The sequence below is a fragment of the Kogia breviceps genome, chromosome 19, assembly GCF_026419965.1.
Source record: "Kogia breviceps isolate mKogBre1 chromosome 19, mKogBre1 haplotype 1, whole genome shotgun sequence".
In the NCBI taxonomy this organism is placed as follows: domain Eukaryota; kingdom Metazoa; phylum Chordata; class Mammalia; order Artiodactyla; family Physeteridae; genus Kogia; species Kogia breviceps.
In genome coordinates, this window is record NC_081328.1 from 11,148,764 (window position 1) to 11,155,745 (window position 6,982).

A 6,982-nucleotide genomic window follows, 5' to 3' on the forward strand; every position below is an offset into this window, starting at 1 on the left:
GGGTGAGGGGCTACAGTCCAGGATGTGGCTCAGTCTCCTGGGTAGATCCTGTGGCCACTCCTTGGGAAGAACAGGGTGTTTGGGAGCCAGTGGGTGGCCCATCAGGGCATCCTGCCTGTTTTGCAGGGGCCCAGGGAGGCCAAGGTCTGGTCCTCGGGAGCCAGTGCTACTCTGCACGGAGCAGAAGTCCCAAGTGAAGCCTCACAGGAGTCCCTGTGATGCGGGCCAGTGTCCTCCCAGTGCCCCCTTAGCCTTGGGCACTGGTACCAACTGTTTGGGGCCGGCAGGGAGCTGCTCGTAGGAGGCCTCTCCGTGGCCATGATGAGAAAAGTCATCTTTGAAGTCAGATAGCCTTCATCTTGAATCCAAGCTTTGCCATCTAATAGCTGTGTGCCCTTTGCAAGTCATCAGAGGAGTCTCAGCTTCCTTATTGGTACAATGCAGACAATATCAGCACCTCCTCACGGGGTTCTTGTGAGGTTAAGTGAGGTATTTGTGCCAAGCGTATGACATGGTGCTTGGCACATAGTAAGTACGCAGCGAGTGAGACCCTTAAAAAACAACCCAGAGAACTTTCTGCCTCTAGGGCTGCCTGAAGCCAGCCTTAGAGACCAGAAGCTCAACACGTCCTGCATGACTGGTATTTGCTCATCTGCAGAGCTCCTCACCAGGTGCTACTGGAGACCAACCAGAAGATCAAGCCAGAGGCTGCCCATCATGGTGATCAGTTTTTCTATCAGGAATGGAGACCAAAGCTACTCCTGCCTGTTTCCTGGTCATCCTGCAGAGGTCCCATGAGGGCCACACCAAGCCCTCTGCAGGAGGGGGTCCTGGGAGCCGGGCGGAAGTTCCCCAAATGCCACTCCCTCCCGACCCTCGCTGCCCCTCAATTTTGGACCCACCGCCTCTCACTTCCTTACTGGTCTCTGGCTTGGTCCTCAGTGCTCCAGTCCATCCTCTTACAAGCTGCCAGAGTGGTCTTTGGGCACCCACCTGACCACGCCCACCCCTCTCAGTGCTCAGCCTGGGGTTGGAGGCCATTGCCATTAGCCTCACAGGCCTCCCTGGACGCTCTCCTGACCCATGCCCCGCCCACCTCCCCTCCAGCCACTCCTCGCTCCCCACGGCTCTTCAGACTCACCCACGCGCCTCCCGGACGCGGCTGGCCCCCATCCCCGCCTCTGTTCCTCAGTGCCGGCCCCACCCTCCAAGGCCTATTCTGCAGCTGCGTTGGTCACCAGACCCTGTGCCTGGCTTTGACAGTACAGATTGTCACGCACCGGAGCTTCGAATAGGACCACGATGTCATTTCGCCACGAGGACAGCCATCCTACGTGGCATGCTAAGGTAGGGAAACTGAGGCTCAGAGTCACACAGCGAGTTAGGGAAGAGCCAGGCCAGAGCCCGGGCCTCCTGCCCACACCCCCGCCCAGAGCCCTGCGTACGGGGAAGGACACCTGGGAAGATCGGAGGTGGAGCTTGCGCTCCCAGGCCTAACTACATGCGGGAGCGGAGCCCAGGCCAGGGTGTCCAGCTGAAGGCTCAGGTGGTCCGAGGTTTGCCCTGGGAGCTCCTGGTTCCTGGCGGAGAATGTCTCTGGGCTCCGGATCCCATAGGAACTTTGCCTGGTCTCTGCTGCCCCCAACCTCTATCATCCTATATGGTCTCAGCCTGAAGGAGAGGAGGGATGGGTGGTCAGGGCCACTGAGGGTTCCAGTTTTCCCAGGGGAACACCCAGATGTACTGGGGCTCATATAAACCCCTCACAGGTTATAGATTCCCTCCCCCCGCACAGGCTGGCACACCTCTGCAACCTCCCCCTGGGCAGACAAGCAGGCCTAGCTATGGGGCTGCCTCCTGGGCCACTGGGGTTCCACTGAGGGGGGCTGGGGAGCCATGCGGTGGCTGGTACCGGGCCCTGGGGGTCAGCTGAGGCCCAGAAGGAGACCAGGAGGGGCTGGGAGGAGACTGTCTTCTGTCTCACCTGCAGAACAAAGCCCTGGCCGCTCCCTGCAATGCTTCAGCCTCCTGATGGACGGGGCGTCCATGGCTTAAATGACCACCTCCTGTCCCTGGTTCCTTCCTGCGCACACACACACAGACACCACACACCCACACCACACACACACCACACACCCACACCACACACACACCACACACACACACACACACCACACACTACACACACCACACACACACCACACACACACACACTGACCTGGATCTGCCCTCTGAGGTCTCAGATACATCCACTTCTCCAGCTAGCAAGACCCAGAGAACAAAGTCTGGGACCTCTCACTCTCCGGGGCAGCTGCCAGTTCCCACCCAGGTCAGGCTGATAGTTGATCATTAGCCCATGCCAGCTTTGTGGTCAACTTCCATGCTCTCCCCACTGCCTAGGCCCCCACCATCTCCCGGAAACCTTCCCTGGTCCACAGCCCCAGAGGCACCCTTGGCATGTGGTCTGGTGTCTGGTTCATCTCCTATAAGACTGGAAACAGGGCCCAGGGATTGCAGCCTTGCCTACCGGCTGAGTCACTTTCACAACTTGCTATCTGTCCACTCACTGATCCGCCATGATGAAGACCATTGGAAAAGCATCTCTCAACTGAATCGCAAGAGTGGGACTTTCCCTCTGGGAACCCCATTCTCTCCACCTGATCCCTAGTAAGCCTCTTCCCTGGCCTGTATATCTCTGGCCTTTTCTGGTCTTCCCTCCCTGCTCCTCAGCCTGCAAACTAGCTCAGGTCTTCCCTTAACTATTTCTCAATTTCCACCCCCTTGGCCTTCTGAAGGCTGCTGTGCCACGCTCCCAGGCATACAGGAAGAACCCCTCCTGGCTTCTCTCTCAGATGCCCTCTGCGCAGACTCCTTCTTCCCTTACTTCCTGGCTCACTCTGTCCAGTCCCCAGCAGCGCTGGTCCCTGCTTATTTTAGTCACAGTGCATGCTATTGGCTGATGCTCTCTGCACCGAGAGCCCTTTGACAGCCCCTCCGCCCAGTCCTCTGGTCTCCCCAAGACCCTCCCTTCCCCATAGCCTAGGCACAGGTCCACACTGAAGGAATGGAACCGCAACATGGGAAGCGGCTAGTTAAACTTCCTCGCCCTCGGTCTCCCCCAAGTGCAGGGGATCAGCCTTGAGGCACGGAGCTTTCACGGGAGAGGATCCACATGTGCTCAGGTGCTCTCGTCTTCTTTCAGGTCATCTTGCCAACATCCACCCACCTCCCTGGGAAATGCACCCCAAAGCTGAGAGAGGGTTCCCAGCTGTAGTCTGCCCTCTCCCACTGCCAATTCAGCCTAAACATCAGTTATCAACCTGGCTACATGCTAAAATCTCCTAGGGAGCTTTTTGATTTTTTTTATTTTTTTTGCGGTACGCGCGCAGGCTTCTCACTGCCGTGGCCTCTCCCGTTGCGGAGCACAGGCTCCGGACACGCAGGCTCAGCGGCCATGTCTCACGGGCCCAGCTGCTCCGTGGCACGTGGGATCCTCCCGGACCGGGGCACGAACCCGTGTCCCCTGCATTGGCAGGCGGACTCTCAACCACTGCGCCACCAGGGAAGCCCTGCTAGGGAGCTTTTAAAAAATCATCCACCCTTGGAGATTCTGATTTATTTTGGTCTGGGATGTAGTCTGGGTGTCAAGGTTTTGTTGTTGTTATCGTTTTAACAAACAGACTTTATTTTTTGGAACAGTTTTAGGTTGACAGAAAAAATGAGTAGAAAGTACAGAGTCCCATACACCCTCTCACCTGCCTCTCCCGCCCCCCAGTTTCCCCTGTTAGTAACATTTGCCTTAGTGTGGTACTTTTTTTTTTAAAAGGTGGATATATGACATTATGTATTTTTTTAAAATGTTATTTATTTATTTATTTATTTATTTTTGGCTGCATTGGGTCTGTTGCTGTGCGTGGGCTTTCTCTAGTTGTGGTAAATGGGGGCTTCTCTTGTTGCAGAGCATGGGCTCTAGGCGTGCGGGCTTCGGTAGTTGTGGCACACAGCCTCGGTAGTTGTGGCTCGTGGGTTCCAGACTGCAGGATCAGTAGTTGTGGTGCATGGGATCAGTTGCTCCGCGGCATGTGGGATCCTCCCGGACCAGGGCTCGAACCCGTGTCCCTGCATCGGCAGGCGGATTCTTAATCACTGTGCCACCAGGGAAGTCCTGTATGTGACACTTGATCACTTCTTTTATGAAACTCTCCAGTCTGTCTCAGTATCCCACTCTCCTGGTTTCTTCTATCCATAGAAAATTATCCAGACATTGGAAATAAGAAAAAGGAATAGGAAAAAGAGCCACACTGATGTTATCTCAGTATAGTGCCAGCTGCTATCTAACATGCCTATTCCACCTGGGATCATCTCATTCTCTAGGAAAGGGTACCTTGGTTTGACTTCTGATTTACTATTTTTATTTATTTATTTATTTATTAAACATCTTTATTGGAGTATAACTGTTTTACAATAGTGTGTTAGTTTCTCCTTTACAACAAAGTGAATCAGTTATACATATACATATGTTTCCATATTGATTTACTATTGATTAGGGTATTTTACAACTCTGTAAGGGCAGAGGTTGATTTATAGAAAATTCACAGTGAGCAAATAATTCTTTTTAAAAATTTATTTTTTTTGAGTAAATAATTCTTGTCCAATAATAATGTAAATATTTTCTGTCTGGTAGAAAAGGGAACCCCAAAGGTTACAGTTTCTTGCCTTGTAGAGCATTAACCTCTGTGGTTAAATTCATTTCAATATTCCTTTGATTGACCAACTTGGTGTTCATGCTCAAATTCTCTTTTGAACTAGTCTTAATATCTTCCTGGGGACTTCCCTGGTGGTGCATTGGTTGGGAATCCGCTTGCCAATACGGGGACATAGGTTCGAGCCCTGGTCCGGAAAGATCCCACGTGCCGCGGAGTGGCTAAGCCCGTGCGCCACAGCTGCTGAGCCTGCACTCTAGAGCCTGTGAGCCACAACTACTGAGCCCGTACGCCTAGAGCCCGTGCTCCACAATAAGAGAAGCCACCGCAATGAGAAGCCCGCGCACTGTTACGAAGAGCAGCCCCTGCTTGCCGCAACTAGAGAAAGCCCGTGCACAGCAATGGAGACCCAATGCAGGGCTTCCCTGCTGGCGTGGTGGTTAAGAATCCGCCTGCCAATGCAGGAGAAATGGGTTCAAGCCCTGATCTGGGAAGATCCCACATGCCGCGGAGCAACTAATCCCGTGTGCCACAACTATTGAGCCTGTGCTCTAAAGCTCGTGAGCCACAACTACTGAGCCTGTGTGCCACAACTACTGAAGCCCGCACAGCTAGAGCCCGTGCTCTGTAACAAGAGAAGCCACTGCAATGAGAAGCCTGTGCACCACAATGAAGAGTAGCCCCTGCTCGCCGCATCCAGAGAAAAGCCCGCGTGCAGCAACGAAGACACAACACAGCCAAAGTAAATAAATAAATAAAATAAAGTAAATAAATTTATCTAAAAAAAGACCCAATGCAGCCAAAAATAAATACATAAATAAATAAATTTATAAAATCTTACTGATGTCCTCATTCATTAATGAGGATTAAAAGCGTTGACATCTTCATTTAATATTTGGGAGTCATGTTTTTTAACTTTTTTGAAAATTGTTCTTTGCCACTACTAGTGCTGTGGCCTCACCTCAGCAGGCTGCACTGAGGAAAGGAAGGGGCAGTGGGGGTGAGTTAGGTGAACAGAAAGGTACAGGCATCAAGGACTTTTCTGACAGGAGTCTAGGACCCCTGGTGTTTGCTGGATGCCCTGGCTTGTTCTGGATTCCTGATTCTCGTGCCAGCCAGAGGTCCCCCAGGGAGCTGGTTCTCCTCTGAACTGTGCTGAAATGCAATGCCTGAGTCCTCAAGGCTCTTACCCTGCAGGGAGAGGGGCCTGCCCAGTCTTCTCTGCTGGCCTCCTGATGTCCATAGCTGAGGAGGGATTGCTTCCTCCTCTCCCCATGCCCCACCCCCTCAGGCCTATGGAATACATGTAATGACACAGTCTGTGACTGTGGCCCAAAGCTGGCCAGCTAAGCACAAACTTTCTTTGAAATGTTCTTTAAAATTCATGCAAGTGCATTCCATGCATTTAACCCAATCTTGTAACTACTATGTGTCCCTTTCATCAAGGAAAACTAGCCCTCTAAATAGCCCCATCTCGTGTTTGCTCTGTGTTTTAGACCATATTTTAAAAAAAGCAAAAACAAACAAACAAAAAACTATGATGTACTGTACCCCTTCTGTCTGATCCTGTATCTACATATAATTATCTCATTTAAGCCTCACAACCTCCCATGGTGGGTAATGACCCATTTTACTGATGAAGAAATTGAAATTCCAAAGGGTTAAGTAGCTTGCCCAAGGTCACATGTGGTGTAAGGGGCAGAGCCAGCCAGCTTGAGACCCAGGTGTGTCTGATACTGGTCATGTTCTCCCTTGGTTTCTAATTATTTGCTTCTCCATTGTCAGAGCTGGTAAGGCCTTGGAGACCCTAGGATCCCACCTCCATCCTCCTCAGATGGGAAGACAGGACCAGAAAGGGGTCAGAACTAGCCCAAGGTAACACAGGGAGGAAGGTGCAAAATCAGGACTCAAAGCAAAAACTGACCAGTGGCACCCTCTGGAAGCCTAGAGGACACTCCCTGTCTCCCAACCAGGTTCTTGTTAGAAATGTCCACAAGAAATCATGCTCAGAAGTCTCCAGTAGACCGAGCCCTTGAGAGACACGAAATTGGCGTTCAAGCTCACTACCGTTTTGGAGTCTCAATTTTGCGGTATGTAAAATGGGCCAACTATTGGGAGACTTGAAAGAGACAAAGGTTGTCAAGGCAAGTGCATTGTAAACCTACCGACTTGCCCAGAAGTGATAGACCAAGGCTCATTCTGGTTGCCAAGGCTCACATCCGGATTTTGTCCTTTAAATAGCCTGTCACCTTGGGTAAATTTCAACGCCTGTTTCCTCA